Raw genomic sequence first — 16,806 nt, 5'->3', positions numbered from 1 at the left:
GTATGTGTGGAGAGCTAGAAACTGAGAGAGTGATGGCAGGTTTACATTTAGTTTGGAAAATGGCAGTTATTCCTTTAGCAAATACTGACAGAGCACTTAAATACCAAGACATGAGGCAATGGGACCAGGTGAGCGGCACACTCCCCACCTTCGAGGATTACAGTCTAGTCAAGGCAGCTGACAAAGTATAGATAAGACACTGCAGGAAATCGATTACAGACTGAGTTATACACAAATGACAGTGGGGGATCTACTGTGCTCGGGTGGTCAAGAAAGGTGTCTCTAAAGTGGTAACATTTAAAGATTTTATTTATTGGGACACCTGGGTGGCTCAGTCAGTTAAGCATCTGCCTTAGGCTTGGGTCATGATCTCAGGGTCCTGGGATTGAGCCCCACATCTAGCCCTCCGCACAGCAGAAAGACTGCTTCTCCCTCTTGATCTCCCTCTGTGCTCTCCCTCTCAAAAAATAAATAAATAAATAAATTTATTGATTTGAAAGAGAGAGAGAGAGAGGGAAAGAGAGCATGCAGGCGTGAGAGGTGCTTGAAAGGGGAGGGAGGAGGAAGGAGGGAGCAGGAGGGAGGGGGAGGGGCAGAGCGGGAGGAAGAGGAAGAGTCAGATTCCACACTGAGCACAAAGCCTGCCCAGGGCTTGATCCCACCACCCTGAGATTGTGACCTGAGTCAAAATCAAGAACTGGATGCTCAACCGACTGAGCTACCCAGGTGCCCCTAAGGTGGGGACAGCTAGATAAAAGCTGCAGTGTCATGAGTATTTAGAGGAGTATCTAGAGTGAAGAGGAAATTATAGACAGGCAGAGTTTAACCCCAGAAACCATGATGAAGGGCACTTCCTTTAACATTATACATGGGAAGAAGGAGCAGATACATTGATATGACTATAGTTTTCTGAATTTTGAACTTAGGACATGAGAAAACCTCAGAGAGAACCAAAGGATGAGGGAAGATCATTAACTGACAGGGCAGAGAAACTGGGTGTGGGGGAGTTTGAGGCCAGAGAAGTTATGAGATAATCATTTTTAACGTGAGTAACTAGATCTACTAGAAAAAAGTTAATAATATTGCGAGAGAGAATTGAGTGCCAAGCCGAGGTATTAAGTCAGGTAACCAGGAAGAGGAAGAAACGTCCTGAACGAACGGGGCTACCAAGAATGAGGTGAATGGCAGGTCTGATGGGAGGACCAGACTCACGAACGTCCTCCTACCCAAAGAAGAGTGAGACAAAAGCAGACAAGAGAAGGCTCAAATGGCGCCAGCCTTCAGCCCTGGCACGTCAATTAGAGGGTCAAAATATAGCAAGACAACACTGCTTTTCCAGCAAGGAAGGCTCAGTTTTCTGACATACCTCCTGCCCTGACTCCAGTACAGTGCAAGGGCTGAATTTGCACATGGAGTTTATTCATAGTTACTGCTGGGAAGGGCTGGAAAAGACGAGAACAAAGTAATGAGGTGAGACTTACACTTCAGAGCAGATAACACAATGCAACAACAACAAAAAAAATGAGAATAAGATTTTGGAATATTTCAAGGCATTGGCGAGGCCCCTACATCAAGGAAAAAACAAATTAGTCCAGCCTACCATTAATTTGGGATGGGGAAGAAGGTATCCACTAAGAGGACTTTACCCTTCCATATTACTTTTAACTACATTTTGTCAACAAATCATCAAATTTCAGCTACTATGTACAGAGTACTAAATTTTTAAAAAGAACATTCAAAGTATTGTGAATACTTTCCTGTGCTCTACAAGTCTGGTAGACACATGTTAGAGACGGAATAAGTTGAATATAATTGGTATTGGTTGATTCAAAATTTAATACACATGCACACACATACCTATACAACTATGGATCATATTAAGATATATTATTGCTTTACGTTGATTAATGTTTTTTTAAGTAGATTACATGATTTCTATTCAACTAACCATGATAGCACTTAGATTGAAACCGAATCCCCTGGCCTTACAACTTGCCCACCATTCACGTGAAACCTATGGCCCAGGTTTGCTCATAACCATGAGTTTGCTACAGATTTTTATCTTGAAGAGATGTTTCCCAGATCTGAGAATGGCCACTGTTTTTGTACTTCCAGTTTTCCTCTAACAGTGCTGCTAGAGAGTGGAACTTTCCAAAAATAAGATCGGAACCATCACAACTTCATAGACCAAAACAGACAGCTTCAAAGAACACTTACTGATTGACTGATGCTCTCTCCCTTGTTATGTCACATCTACATAGCTTATACTATGAGATAAGCACATGATCTCCATTTTAGAGATGAGAAGTTGAGGTTAAAACAGACAAACTCGCTTAAGATCACGATAGATCACGGATTAACATAATCCTTTTCTCTGCTGCCATTTCACTTTCAATTTAATTCTATAGCTCTATTAAATATAAAATGTCATACGTCTGTGTGTGTGTGTATATATATATATACACATATATATATACACATATATATATATATACACATACATATATATGTATATAGATATCTCAACATTGCTTATTTCAAAAATGAACCCTGATTGGTAAATTGCATTGGAATGGAAAAGACTATAAATGGACTATAAGTTCCTGTTGGACATGCCATAGTTTAGCTTCCCTGGGTTCAGTGACTCTTACAACAGTTCCTTGCAGGGATCCTGAATACTATGTCCATACCGTTGTTATAAGAGATATTGTTCTCCTGTGGCCCATGTAGCTTCTAAGCAGAAGATTTTTAAATCAGAACAGTTCCCACATGTGCCCAATGTGGGTTCCATCTCCTTGAACATGAGCTCCACCTGAGCAGAAGGAAACTCCCTGACAGCCATGTGAACTGCTACACAGACTGTTAATGCAGGGATTCCCACTGAGAAGAATGAGGAATGCCCAGTACTGCCCTCCTCGGAGGCTATGGTTCCTGTCTTGAGCAGGCTCACGCCAAATGTCTTGGGAGTCTGAATGTTTAATTGATTCTTATGGAACCCTGGTGTGTATCACAGGCATACTTTTTATAAATATCCTCTACTGTGCCCTGAAGAGGAATTTATTTCTTTCCATTTCTTCTTGAGTCAGGATGAGTGCTCAAACTCTCCAGAGGTTATAACAAAGATCCTATCATTCCCCCAGTGAATGGATAAACTTAGGTGTCAAAGTGTCTTTACAACACACCCAAATTCCTTTCATGATTTTCTTCGAATTTCTCATGTGTTCCCATATGGCACATAAAATGCTGGGGTGTACCAGCTTCCAGGAATGAACCTCTTTAATTCGTAGTATTCCACGATAATATACAACACAAAATCTAATAACAACCCTGGATTACAGGGTGTAAGGAGAGATAAAAATAAGAGACTTAATTCTCTCTGTTAAAAATAGACTTCTCCTCCCTCTCTTTTTTTTAAGATAATTAACTTTAGAAATGTAAGTTCTTTTTCTGTCTTTTTGAAATATATGTAAATCCTCTTGGAAGCTAAATAAGCCTCCTGCCAACTTTATGGTCCAGGAATGTCCTCTTCAAGGACCTGAGATCCATCTCTTGAAATTGGAATCATCCAGAGAGATGGGACCTCTATCTCCTGGTTGCTGTGGGAGGGTAGGAGCCCAACTTTGGTGGGCACCTTGCTCCCAGCTGCAAAACTACCTCCTGTCATAAAGATATGAGAAGTTTGTTTTTCCTTTGAATAAAACCAATTATCTAACACAGCTTATCACCCCAATTACCAATTTAGGATACACTATGCATAATAAATGGTGCTATTAATTCTTCTTACTTGAGATCTAATTGTTTAACTTATAAATATGTATGTAATGTGTATCTGTTTGGCTTTATAAAAAAGGATGAAATTTCTTTCTGTCTCTACAGTCTCTTAGCAGATTGCCTTGTGATACACATCACATTCTGGCTTAATGCTTATACAATAACAGAATTATTTTCTTTCTCTTCTACTTTTGCAGAGAGATTTTCTGGGTTGGGAAAAGTTTTTGTTTTCAGTTATATTTCTCCAGCAAGTGATACACCATTTTAAATCCTGCTTAACCTACAAATGATTTGGCTAAATTTTATGAGTTCCTATTTCATTATCCAGAATTCTAGATATTACTGTTGTTTCCACCAAATTTGAAAGAGTGACTGATAGTAAATTACTTCAGAAGAGAAAAAAGTGATAGGTGAACTTTTTTAAATCTATTTTTAAATCAAACTGTGCTCTCAGAAATGAATATTTACTGACTGATGAGGATTTTATACTATAATCCACATATATAGAAAAAGATTATTTTTGCCCTGAGATATAAGTATAGGGGAAAAATTTTAAATATTTTATTTCAAGGATTTCCATGTAGAAGATAGAAAAGGCTTTTTTCAATATAGTTCCACAGGCAGAATAAATACCAACCTATAGGACTCTCAGAGGAGGGAAAGTTGAATTAGTAGAACAATGTTTTAATAATTGAATCTCTCTTTCATTGGGTTTAGCACCCTTCTAACATCATGTGCATGGTCACAATGAAATAATTCAAGTGCAGTTTGGGGGAATGTCATCTGGAACTCTAAAGACACAAGCCCAGCTCTGGTGGGAGACTGAAGTCCTTGCTATGGAGATCCTTCTAACTCCAGCATCTATTATTTTTATAAAGAAAGAGATTTTATCAAAAGAGAACACTCGCTTCTAAAGACCAAAATCTCAGGATGCCTGGGTGGCTCAGTGAGTCTGCCTTCGGCTCAGGTCCCAATCTCAGTGTCCTGGGATCAAGCCCCCATTCGGGCTTCCTGCTCAGTGGGGAGCCTACTTCTCCCTCTACCTCTCCCCTCCTTCTCTCAAATAAATAAAATCATTTTAAAAACAAATAAGTAAATAAAGACCAAGATCTTTTATAACAAAAATAGTAACCTACCTTTGCCAAAAAGTCTTTCATGTGCCAGGGACTTCACTGAGCATTTTACACACATTAGTCGTTTAGTTTTCACAACAAACCTGAGAAATGTGTGTTATAAGCGCCATTTTACAACTGAGAAAACTGAGGTGCACACATCTAGCAAACCATATCTGATGAGCCAGTGTTTGTGTTTATTATTATACCGTGCTTTCGCTCATCCAGAAAAACTGCATAGACACCAGAGTTAAACTGAACAAAATCAAAAGGATTTATTGCGTTACTTTTTGTGAGTAAAATAACTTGAACTTAATAGAAAATCATAGAAGCATGTGGAATGTATTAACTTCTTTCAACATCAACATATTCCCAAAAGGCTTTTAACATTTCCGGAGCTGATAAAACAAATAAACAATTCAGAAGCTTTAAAATGGCATTCTAAGGAAGATGATTTTCCCCCCTTGGAACATTTTGCTTTTTAAAAATTTTAAAGGTATATTACAATATTTTAGTGTTAGCTTATAATAACTCTGTTGTTTAAGATGGTATTATTGTGACTTCAAGGCAGTGATACCCCAAGTTTTTCTGTTGTTTTCCTTATATAACCTTTACTGCCACACCCCCAACCATGGCTCCTTCTCTCTTGCTTCAGGCCACAAAGGAGAAATTTTCATATCAAAGCCTACTTGGCTCCTGCCAAGATTACACTCTTTCAATTCATCTTGGCCCTTTTAAGCCTACTATGCATGCCTAACAATATCTTTGCTAAATTTCAGCTGTCCATATCCCAAAATTCTACCTAAGGCCCTTTCATATCCCCACTACACTCCCAACTTACTGCAGATGTGTCTACTTTTCTGAGACACTTACCATGTAAGACTTGGCAAAAAAATCTTTGAAGAGAGTCTCTTTCTGCACACATCCTATTTCTGTGGGCTCTCTCTGATAATCCTCTCAAAGCCAAAGGAGTCTCAAATGTAGTCTGAGAGTAGGAAAAAAAAAAATCCCCTCTGCTCAAATCTAAATTTTTCTCTTATATATGAGATTTCAATGTTGAGTTTATAAATTTAAGTTTAATTTTGCAGCCATCATTTCTTTGATATGGTTACCCATCTCCAAATCCATGGGTGACATGGCTTACTTTAACTGGCAGGGAGGTCCTCCTAGCGAGAAAGAGAAAATAAATAGGATAAGAGAAGAAAAGGGAATAACAACACATCATTCAGTAATTCAAAATACTCTGTTACAAAGACAAACTAAGATTACCTTTTTAAAAAATCATTGACACTCCACATTCCCTGCTATCATCCTATCCCTTTTTTTTTTTAAATAAACTCCTAAGGGTCATAGTGAACTTTTTTTTTTTTCCTTTCCTCATCACCTCCAATCCAATTCAAATATACAGGGCTTATAAAGGCAGAGGGGAGGTACGACAGGCAGGTAACACTTAGCAGTTCTGATTATTAAGTCACAAGGGGCACTTAGATCTAACAGACATCACTAGCATCCCCCAACACCCCTGGGTGTCTGATTCCAGACACAGAGAAGATGCACTTGTTTGTACCCAGAACAATAAGCATAGCCAAGTGACTTGTTTTCATCAGCAAAATGTGAGCTGAAGAGACATGTGTCATCATGTGCATGAGCATTTAGTATTCGATCTTCATTGCCTACCTTGAGACCCAGTCATGGAGAACCCTGAAGCCTCACATTGAGATGATAGCACCATAAACTGCTGGTATCTCCTTCAGCCTGGATCCCCTAGTGATTAAAATGAATGAAACCCTCTGCCTACCTGCTTAAGGTTGGCTAATTTTTATGTTTCAATTCCTATTTCATTATGGATAGATCTGGAAATTGCTGTCTCTACTGACTATCCACCCTGCATGTATGGCAAGGCTGTACAATATACTTTTATTAATTTTAAGTCTCTGAAATCTTTTTGTTAAGCTCGGCATCATTATCCTATTAGCAGGAAACAAAAAAAGCACCGAGGGCATTTTGAATGATCTAAAGGAATATTATTTTACATAAAGCATTTTACTAGAATGTGAAATTTTTGTTCTAATAAATAACCAACTTTTACCAGTTTGGGGTATAAAATGGATTTCAGTAATCAAATTACAATGACTCCTAGCCTCCAACTTTCAATTTTGAACATGGTTTTTTCTCCTCTTTCCCCGATTTTTTCTTCACCTAATACAGCAATTCCCCACCACTTATTAACTGCTTGTTTAATAAGCTCAGATATCCCCACCTCTCCACTGAAGCTGATAATTACGAACACCATAACTTGAGGCAAGATGGGTGATCCAGTAAGATCTAAAGTGTGGGTAGCTGAAACCTGATCAAAAGAAATTCTCAGCTCACTGCAGAGATGTCTTTGCAATTGTAGCTGCCAAAAATGCCAAAGTTTTATCCAAGGGCCAGGTCTGGGTAATACTTCACCTCACAGGACATCACATACTCTTTGCTCGTGACTGAGCTACCAGCTACTTCTTTTCTCAGTCTCCTTCGGTGATTCCTCCTCTTCTGTAAGACCTCTGAATGTTGCAAAATCTCTCGTCTCTACACTCACTATCTTGATGATTTCATTCAGTGTCATGTCCATAAATGCCAACTTCAACGTACTTTATATGTCCCAGTTAATGCCTCCAGCCTAAATCAAGTTCCTGAATTGCACATTTGTCTGTGTAACTCCAGTGCTATAACACTGTATCAACATATGGTACAACTGCTATATTTTCAGATAAACCTATGTCAGCTAGAATTATTCATCCCTAACATCAGTATTATAGCCCACCTTCCGGTATACTAAAATTGCCATTTTATAAGATTCAAAATAAGCAAAGATCATTGATAGTTTCATATTTGTAATCAGTTTTAAAATACTTTGGCCTAACTTCATAAAATAAGACTATTTTTAGCAGCTTTATTGAGATGTACATAATTTACATTCCATAAAATATATGCACTTAAGGTACAATTCAGTGGTTTTTATTTATATCTGCAGAGTTGCACAATCACTGCTATAATCTAATTATAGGTATTTTTGTCTTCCCCCCAAAGAAACCATTCCATTAGCAGTCATTCCTCATATCCCCATCCCAGTCCCAGACAGCCACTAATGTACTTTCTGTCTCTATAGATTTGCCTATTCTGGAATTTTCATGTAAGTGGAGTTACAACACACACGGTCTTTTGTGACTTGTTTCTATCATTTAAAAGTTCATCCATGTTGTAGCATGGATCCGTACATCACTCTTTTTTATTACTCAAGAACATTTAATTGTAGGGATATACCACACATTTTTTTATCCCATTCATCATTTGATGGACATTTTGGTTGTTTCCACTTTTGTATACTGGGAGGAATGATGATATGAACATTCATGTACAAGTTTCTGTGTGGATGTATGTTTTTATTTCTCTTGGGTGTACAGCTAGGAATTTACAACTGATGGGTTATATGATAACTACAGACTTAACATTTCAAGGAACTGCCAAACTTATTTTCCAAAGTGGATACACCATTTTACATTGAAAAAGACTACTTTTTACATTGTTAAGACTAGCATTTTGTGAAGAGTTATTATTTGCTGAAGGGGGAAGTTAAGTCTTTTTAAAAATATTTTCTCTCTTTCCCTTTCTTTCTTTCCTTCCTTCCTTCCTTTCTCCCTCCCTCCCTCCCTCCCTTCCTTCTTTCAGAGAGAGAGAGAGAAAGAACATGAGCAGGGGAAGAGCAGAGGGAGAAGGACAAGCAGACTCCGTACTGAGCACAGACCCCAGGACTGGGCTCGATTCCACAACCCTGAGATCATCACCTGAGCCAAAATCAAGAGTCTGACAAAACTGACTGAGCCACCCAGGTGCCCATCAAGTATATTTCAATAATGAAATAAAGTCACATAAACTGAACAAGATTAAAGGTGCCTTGTCACATTAAGTTGAGCATTTGATGCATTTTACCTTAAAAATATTTGTTTTTTGGAGAGCACTACTACTTGTTTACTTATGAACAAAGAATGTTCCTCTCTATTTGAAAGATCATCCTCTTGAACTGAGAGAACAGAATCAGGACCACAGAATCAGACCAGGAAAGAAGGGAGACATCAATTGAGCTTGCAAGTCAACTAAATAAGCCCCAGAAATACATGGAATGGAGGACCCAGAATCACAGCCCAATCACCTTCCATTTCAATGAAAGTGCATTCCAGGTCTTGGCTGTGATGCAGTAGGACTGGAGCATCTGCAATCAAGTGTGGGCCCCAAAGCTAAGCAGCTCCCATGCCAAGATCTCTCACCAATAAGAAACAATGTGTACTATTCTGGTTGGTCTCCAAAACAAAGCTAAATATACACAACCTTCTATGCAGCAGGTCTCCTACATATACAGAAATTGTTGCAGGGTGCACAAGGAGCAATTCATAAGCAATTCATAAAGCAATTCACAACTCTCATTATTCAAAAAACAAAACAAAACAAAACCTAAATGCCCTTACAGAGGGGAAAGGTTAGTATACAATAGCATTGTATATGTGAGTTAAAATAAGACATTTATGTAATAAGTTGGATAAATCTAGAATGCAGTACTGAGTTATGAGAGAATTCAAGCAACTTATTTACTGATACATATAGGGTGCTAATTATATGGTGCTTTGAAATTCCCAAACTTTTTTTTTCAAATCTACAGAAAAAATGAGGGAACAGTAAGATAAATACCATAAACTCTTTACCTAGAATAACCAATTGCTAACATTTTGTCACATTTGTTGTTTCTTTACAAATCTGTGTGCACACACATCTTCCTGAACCATTTGAAAGCAATTTGCAAACCTTGTGACATCTCCTATCTAAATACAATATATATCCAGTTAACAAAGACATTTTTCTGTATAATCACAATACCACTCTCACACTCAAGAATGTAAGAATTATCACAAAAGTTTGATAACAAAAGAAAAATATATTGTTTATCTTATAAACTTTCTGAAATTTCTCTCTTTAGTTCAGTAACAAGAGAGGAAAGGAGACGAAGTCAAGTAGGGATGTGAAGGTGTCTTCTGTTATACCTGTATTACTTTTTCCCCCCCAAAAATAAAATATTTAATAAAACTAATAAAAAAATATATATAGGAAATGCTAACATTTGTTAAATCTTAATTATGCATACATACATATCTTAGACTTAATAGTATATGTTGAAATGTTTCTTTAATTAAAAAAAGAAAATGGAGAAGCTGCGACTAATTGAACTCTACGTTGCCATAGATAAAAGAATACTTGGTAATATGAAATTACTGTCACAAATACTACTTAATTAATTGAATTATATATGTGTATTTTACATTTATAAAACCATAACAAAGGATGCTTATCGAGATATGTAGCAGTATCTGTTGGCTTGATTTTCATGACGCGCATACACAGAACTCTTAAAGACCAGACCATAATACATCTGCTGGGCCTGCTGGAGGAGATCCATTGGCTTAAACCCTACAGAGACAGGGCTTGAGTTTCATATGGGGGTCCCCCACTGTCCTGCACACACTGGAGCAGCTCACAGCAATCTGACAGCGCTGGATGCCAGACTCTGGAAGATAAACTCTGACCCTGGGATGTGGGGCTTTTGAACTTTATGATTAGGCAAGTTTCAACACCCTCAGCATGTGATCACAGGCTGTACTACAACAGCACTATAATGTGGCAGAACCTGAGCTCCAGCCCTACCCTGCCAGCTCGGCAAACATGTCCAGATGAACCCCAGCATGATGGGAACAGATTCCAAACCTTGTGGTTGATCCGACTGTTCCTATGAAGCTTTGTAGATGGCCAGCTTCTTTTCTCTAGCACCAACGTACAGGGGAATTGTCTTCAATAAATTAAACTTTTCCTCACAAATGCCAGAGATTCATTCTTTTCCTCTACAGAATATTAATCTAAAAAAGGAGTACATTCCTTAAATGATCAAAATAAATACAGAAAGCCACCAGAGTAGACTCTATTATGTTAAAAACAGAATATATATGAAACATGAATATATAAGAAGCTATGAAATATAATGAGAAAAGCATTAGAGGATACATCAGGGGACGTGGATGACAGTCCTTATATTTTCACTGTGTGAGTGATCTCGGGCAAGCCACTAATATTTTTGGATCTCTTAATTTTTATTTAAAAATTGATCTAAAAATAAGTATCTAAATTTTTTCGGAAGATAGAATGACTTTATCGGAATGACAGAATGAAAAGTCTTTGGACTGTCTGTCCCTTAGGGTTCTGAATCTTAAGCGACAATTAATTCAGGTTCTGTCAAGAAGACACTCTCTGGTTTGGGGACAAGAATCTCACTATTTAAAACTATTTAGGGGCCCCTGGGTGGCTCAGTCATTAAGTATCTGCCTTCAGCTCAGGTCATGATCCCAGGGTCCTGGGATCAAGCCCCACATCGGGCTCCTTGCTCAGCGAGGAGTCTGCTTCTCCCTCTTCCACCCCCCCCGCTTGTGTTCCCTCTCTCGCTGTGTCTCTCTCTGTCAAATAAATAAATAAAATGTTAAAAAAAAAACTATTTAAAAAGAGTTTCAAACATTTGTTTTGTTAAATCACTAACCCAGTCACTCATAATCTATTAACATGCCCCTGGTATAGGATACCCTAGATATTGTAGGCTTTTAATGACCAATAGGGAAATGGTGCCCTTTAAATATTTCTACACTTCGATCTCATTCTGATCTTCACTTTTATTATTCTTTACATTCTACTCTATAATATTCCTGCTTAGGATATTAGTGAGTAATATGTGTAATATACCATTGATAGAGGGGTCTTGGGTTTTGCTTCTTGTTTTTTGTTATTAACCTATACTTAACTAGATTTTCAATGCTTAATGAGAGTTTCATCTATTCTTTTAAATTTTATAACTTTGTAATATTAAGAACTGGAAAAATATTGCCATGAACAATCAACATAAGACTTGTACGTTCAAGAAAGGAGCTAAGATATGTGGCTTTGTAAGAGTCCCTAAATATCTCACCCCAGGGCTTGAAGAACTAAGGGGGAACTCTCAGAATATTATAGATCAGGACTACTCTGAATTTAGCATTTTTCACTAATTTCATTCCTTACTCATCCCATTCCCCAAACGTATCATTTCACTACGATAAAAAAGAAGAATATGAACATGGCTAACACTGTACAGGAGTTTAAAACTTAACATCTCTACAAATAGTCTCATTTCATCTTTTTAGCAAACCTGTTAGTAGGTATGAAGAATGGAACTCAAGGCATCCATGAGGTTTGTCCCACAACTCCTAGCTAAGGCACTGTACAGTTGGACGACAATTGTGATCTTTCAGATTCCAGGTTTTGTGACAGGGTAGCATTTGCTCTTGCAACAGGTGATAGGATTGCCTTCCGTGTCTTTGACTGTTTCTATACCGCCTGTGGTCCTGTTCTGGAAATAAAGTAGAAGAGACTGTGTGCACGAGGGCTCTCCTGGGATGTAAATGAGCAAGAGCCAGCCTAAGAATGTATCCTAAGTTTCCTGGGGTCCCCAGGTTTTTGTCTCATATTCCCTCTTTGAGATCATTAGTAACACTCCAAGCCACACACCATGTTTCTATAAGAAGTGAAGGCCCCTCCCGAAATATTGCTGAGAATCCCTCAGGAGTCCTGTTGGCACCTAGGACAATGGCTGGCACTATTAAACGTCTGAAAAAATGTTCGATACTATCATTACTGTCCTTCTCACTCCACCCTTCTCTGTACAGCACCTCTGCCTTACACATATCACTTCATCTGCTATACTTCTCCCCAGTTCACTAAGCCCAGATGGCTCAACGACACCCTAGCCTTTCATTCCTCAGCGTACAAGTAACACAAGGCTGAAGTGTTCAACACTATGAGGCTTTCCAACAGCACAATGAAATTAGAGTACAAGGGAGTGCAAAATTTAAAAATTAAAATATTTCAAAACACTACCCCAACCAGCATTTCCTTTTTTTCCAGGTTATCTGTTTGGCCATATCCTCTCTTCAGCCTTGTATGGGACTACGGCTATTTTCCCATCTCTGCCAAGCAGCATTCCCTGCCTGCTGCCTTCTGTCTCTCAAATTCCAGGCTTCAAATTGCAGCCTCTGGCCCAAATAGAAGAAGCCAAAAATAATTTCACATCACAATCATCTGTTCATTCAAGGAATACAATCCTTCCACATCTCTGTGCAAAGCAGTGAACTTTTGACTGTCACACACTACTTTTCTTGAAGAAATATTGTTTTTGTCTTGTGTAAGCAAGTAGACGACAAATGTTTTGCAAAAGCAGAAACCTCAAAAGCAAATTCAATCTACTAATTCTAGCTGCAGAAACATCAATACATGTTTCTTTTCATTTTCTTCTTCGGGCCATCATAAATCACAGATCCATTTCCCAGACAGGACTTACACTCAAATTCCCACCTCCACCCGCAAAGTTCCTGCAAACAGAATGCTTTTGCCAAGATCACAGGTAGCTCAACCTGGACACAGAAACACATTGGCAGCAGATAATACTACTAACTTCTCCACATCCAAAGCCATGGTTCCAGTTTTCCCCAATTATATCACTCATTAAGCAAAGTTTATAGAAAGAAAGCAAAGATTGCAATCTCTGAATGAGTTTTCTTTCAGAACGTGGATTTGGCATAATTTGTAAAGGAGATTTCTGTACCAATCTAATTATTTACATGTAAGAAAAGGTGTAATCATTACATTTCTGTGTTTTTATTTGCTCGTTTGATTGTTTTGCCGATATCCTTGAACTAAAATGACTTTTTAATATTCTCATAAATGATAAGCATTTATTCAATCTGCTCACTTCCCACATCTGCTTTTGTAAAGCTTGACTAACATCAAAAGATGCTAGGATAGTTAGAGAAATTGAAAAAACTAGAATTAAAAGCTTCATTTCATCAAAGGGGGTGAAGAGGGCTAACAAAAGAACATGAGCCGTGCAGATGTAGTTGTTTGCAGGGTGATTTTGATTTCAAGGCTTTATTCTGAAAAATAGGATGAAAAACTTGGAGATGACTTTGAGAAAATCTCAGATAACCCTACACTGTACAAATAAGGAAATGAAAGGTCTCCTGCAGGGAAGAGTGGCTGAGTGAGTTTGGATCTAGGTGTCCATTCTGGGTCGCCACAGAGACCAGGGTTCCACACCCTCCCCCTATTACCAAGGCAGTTAAGATGCTCCACTTCTTACATTTTCATTTATATAGATGACATCTTATGAAGTCTGTATTTCCAGTGGTTCCCCCCCTGCCCATACAACAAAGAAACTTTCGAGGAGGGGAGACTGTTAATAGGGGATAAGTAGTTCCTTAAAAATACACTCTCACTTATCTTTCCTAGTCCAACATTATCGTATGACATTGTAAGCTGATCCACCTCTTCCTCCACGCTTTCCTTTCTCCTGCGAAAATGTTTTTGCTCCGAAAGAGGAGAGAACATCTGTCCAACCCTGCAGCCTCAGCTTTACTTGCCCGTGAGTAAGGACAGAGACGTGTTTAAACAAGGCATTGAATATCATAACCAACTTATAACCTAGCTCATCTCAAATTTATCATGGATTTAAAATTCTGCCTTCTCTATTACAAGAGTACTGGGTTGTATTTTAGAAATAGCTATATGTAATATTAAGAGGCAATTCACTCAGGCGATAGTAGTTATATTTGTATATGCTCAGTACCATTCAATTCACTTTTCATTAAATGTGCATTAACCTAAAACTACCCCAGACTATAAAAGTATAAGAGGATTGTGATAACACAGCATTAAAGTGACAGTAAATCAGCAGAAACATAACATTAGATTTTCTAGTTCGGTTACTTCCCAGACTGTAAATACAGACCATTCTTCCATGAAGTTATAGATATTTTTCAAAGAGCGCAACTGACCTGTCTTGCAACTTGCTCTTAAATCAGGGATATGAAAGCAAATTAAGATGTGGAGGTAACCATATGTTATAATGAAAATTAAAGTTGGAAAAAATACCTAATTACAGTTATCTAATTTGCAGCAGTATTATTTCCTATGGCAATGCACTAAACTGTATCCATGAGAATGCTAATGAAGCCTTTTAAAAATTGACATGAACCTTCTTCTACAGCTACTCAGCCTTGTTTATTATTCCAAATGTTGTACTATGGCTTAGGTTTCTAAAATATAAAAAGGGAAAACCATGGAATTACCATAATTGTATAGCTCTGATCAAGTTTCTACTCTCAAATTTTGTCATGAAGCAAATTGGTACTTTTAAAGATCTAAGTATTTTTCCCTCCAGATTTATGTAATTTTGATTATTCCAGAAACTTTAATAAACAAGTTACATGAATGTTATTTAATGAAAAAAAATGTATCCCCTTAATACAACCACTGTTTTGATTTCAGTGTATTTCTTTCCCATGCATTTGTCATATTTGCACAACACTGTCACCTCTGTGAGGTCCTGATAGAATTTCAACACCATTCTACATTCAGCCTCCTGGTAGGAAACCCCAAGCTTAAAGAAAGTGACTGAGAAATAATTCCTGTGGTTTCCAGAGGCATCCTGGAGGTGAACAGAGATTCTCTGAGGCTCTAGAAAGGTAGGCAATGAAAGAAACCTTTATAGTAAGAGATTCCAAAATTCCTATGTGGGTGAATTCTGTGAACAATGGGTATTAGCTCTGATGATAACAAAACATTTATACAGCTTTCTAAAACTTATAAAGTGGCCCTACAGAAATGTTTACAGCCTATTAATGCAAAATTCTAACAATCTACTAACTGTTCTACTTTGCAGATGGGAAACCCAGTCTCCTATCCTCAAAATATTTACTCCTAGGAATGGAGTGGGGAATTAGCTAGAAGTACCCAGCTGAAAGTAATATCCTCTCACCCCCGTCTCTCCATAATACTGTTCCACAGAAATCCATACTGTAAACAACAGTATTCCTATCCACTTATGTGTTTCTGGTCTATGATGGCAGAATAAGAATTTGAAATTAAATAATTTAACTCTAGTATTCTTCTGCACCCCCGCTTACCCACTGTGTGTGTGTGTGTGTGTGTGTGTGTGTGTGTGTGTGTGTACTTAAGTACTGTGGACATCTGTTTCAATCTCTGATACCTGACTTAGAAAGAGAATCCTGGAGTCTCTGATAGATATCTCTGGCTTCTAATGGTTCCCTTTAAATCCATTTCTGTGCACTATTTCCCCCCAGAAACTGGCATCTAAAAAGTGCATTTCAGAAAAGCAATATATGTAATATCCCAAGTTTACTGGGGAAAAAAATTGTGTGATTGAATTCCATCAAATGTGCAGTCCAAATCCAATATTAAGCTGCCTGACTATAAGAAATTTTGCACTTTTCTTAATTAAAAAAGGGCATAGAATAAAAAATCTAGTATACAGTGATATAGTGATATAGCACATCAGTAACTTTCTCTGAAATATTTTCAGTCTAACAATCAATGAATAGATTTTAATGCCAGACATATAAAGACAACTATCCCTCATATAATAACTGACCCAATTACAAGTTACAAGCTTATATAAATTTTTGATTATTTTAGTGTCAGAAATCAAACTCAGAGACAATGCCGAAGTGGTAGACAATTTTTTAAGTGACAGAATTGTAGTGGTTGAATTTAGTAAGTTTTCTTGTAGAAGAAAAGATTGGATGAAGGCTGAAAAATAAGTGAGAAACAGCTATAAACCTCTCTAAAAATTTGACTTGTACTGGCTCACAAAAATCAAGGGCTTAGAATCTCTCTTTTCTGATAAGTAGTTGTGTGTCCTTGGGCAAATTATTCTCTCTCTGTTACAGAATCCTTATCTGTAAATGAGATATACCTCCTTAGTGATCAACCTCATTGCAATGGTAAAAAAAAGAAAAGGAAA

At 37.7% G+C, this 16,806-nt stretch overlaps 1 long non-coding RNA gene across 1 annotated transcript; it reads right to left on the bottom strand.

Annotated features, from left to right (window-relative positions):
- Positions 1-5,149: 5,149 nt before the first annotated feature.
- Positions 5,150-6,298, bottom strand: LOC141370764 (uncharacterized). The gene is made up of 3 exons (XR_012375092.1): positions 6,153-6,298; positions 5,757-6,049; positions 5,150-5,281 (listed from the first exon to the last, which is right to left on the bottom strand). It is a non-coding gene; the product is annotated as an uncharacterized lncRNA (long non-coding RNA).
- Between the last annotated feature and the right edge of the window lie 10,508 nt (positions 6,299-16,806).

The sequence above is a fragment of the Callorhinus ursinus genome, unplaced genomic scaffold, assembly GCF_003265705.2.
Source record: "Callorhinus ursinus isolate GAN/ISIS: 27379988/994484 unplaced genomic scaffold, GSC_fseal_2.0 scaffold1, whole genome shotgun sequence".
In the NCBI taxonomy this organism is placed as follows: Eukaryota; Metazoa; Chordata; class Mammalia; order Carnivora; family Otariidae; genus Callorhinus; species Callorhinus ursinus.
This window is presented reverse-complemented; position numbering and strand designations above follow the sequence as displayed.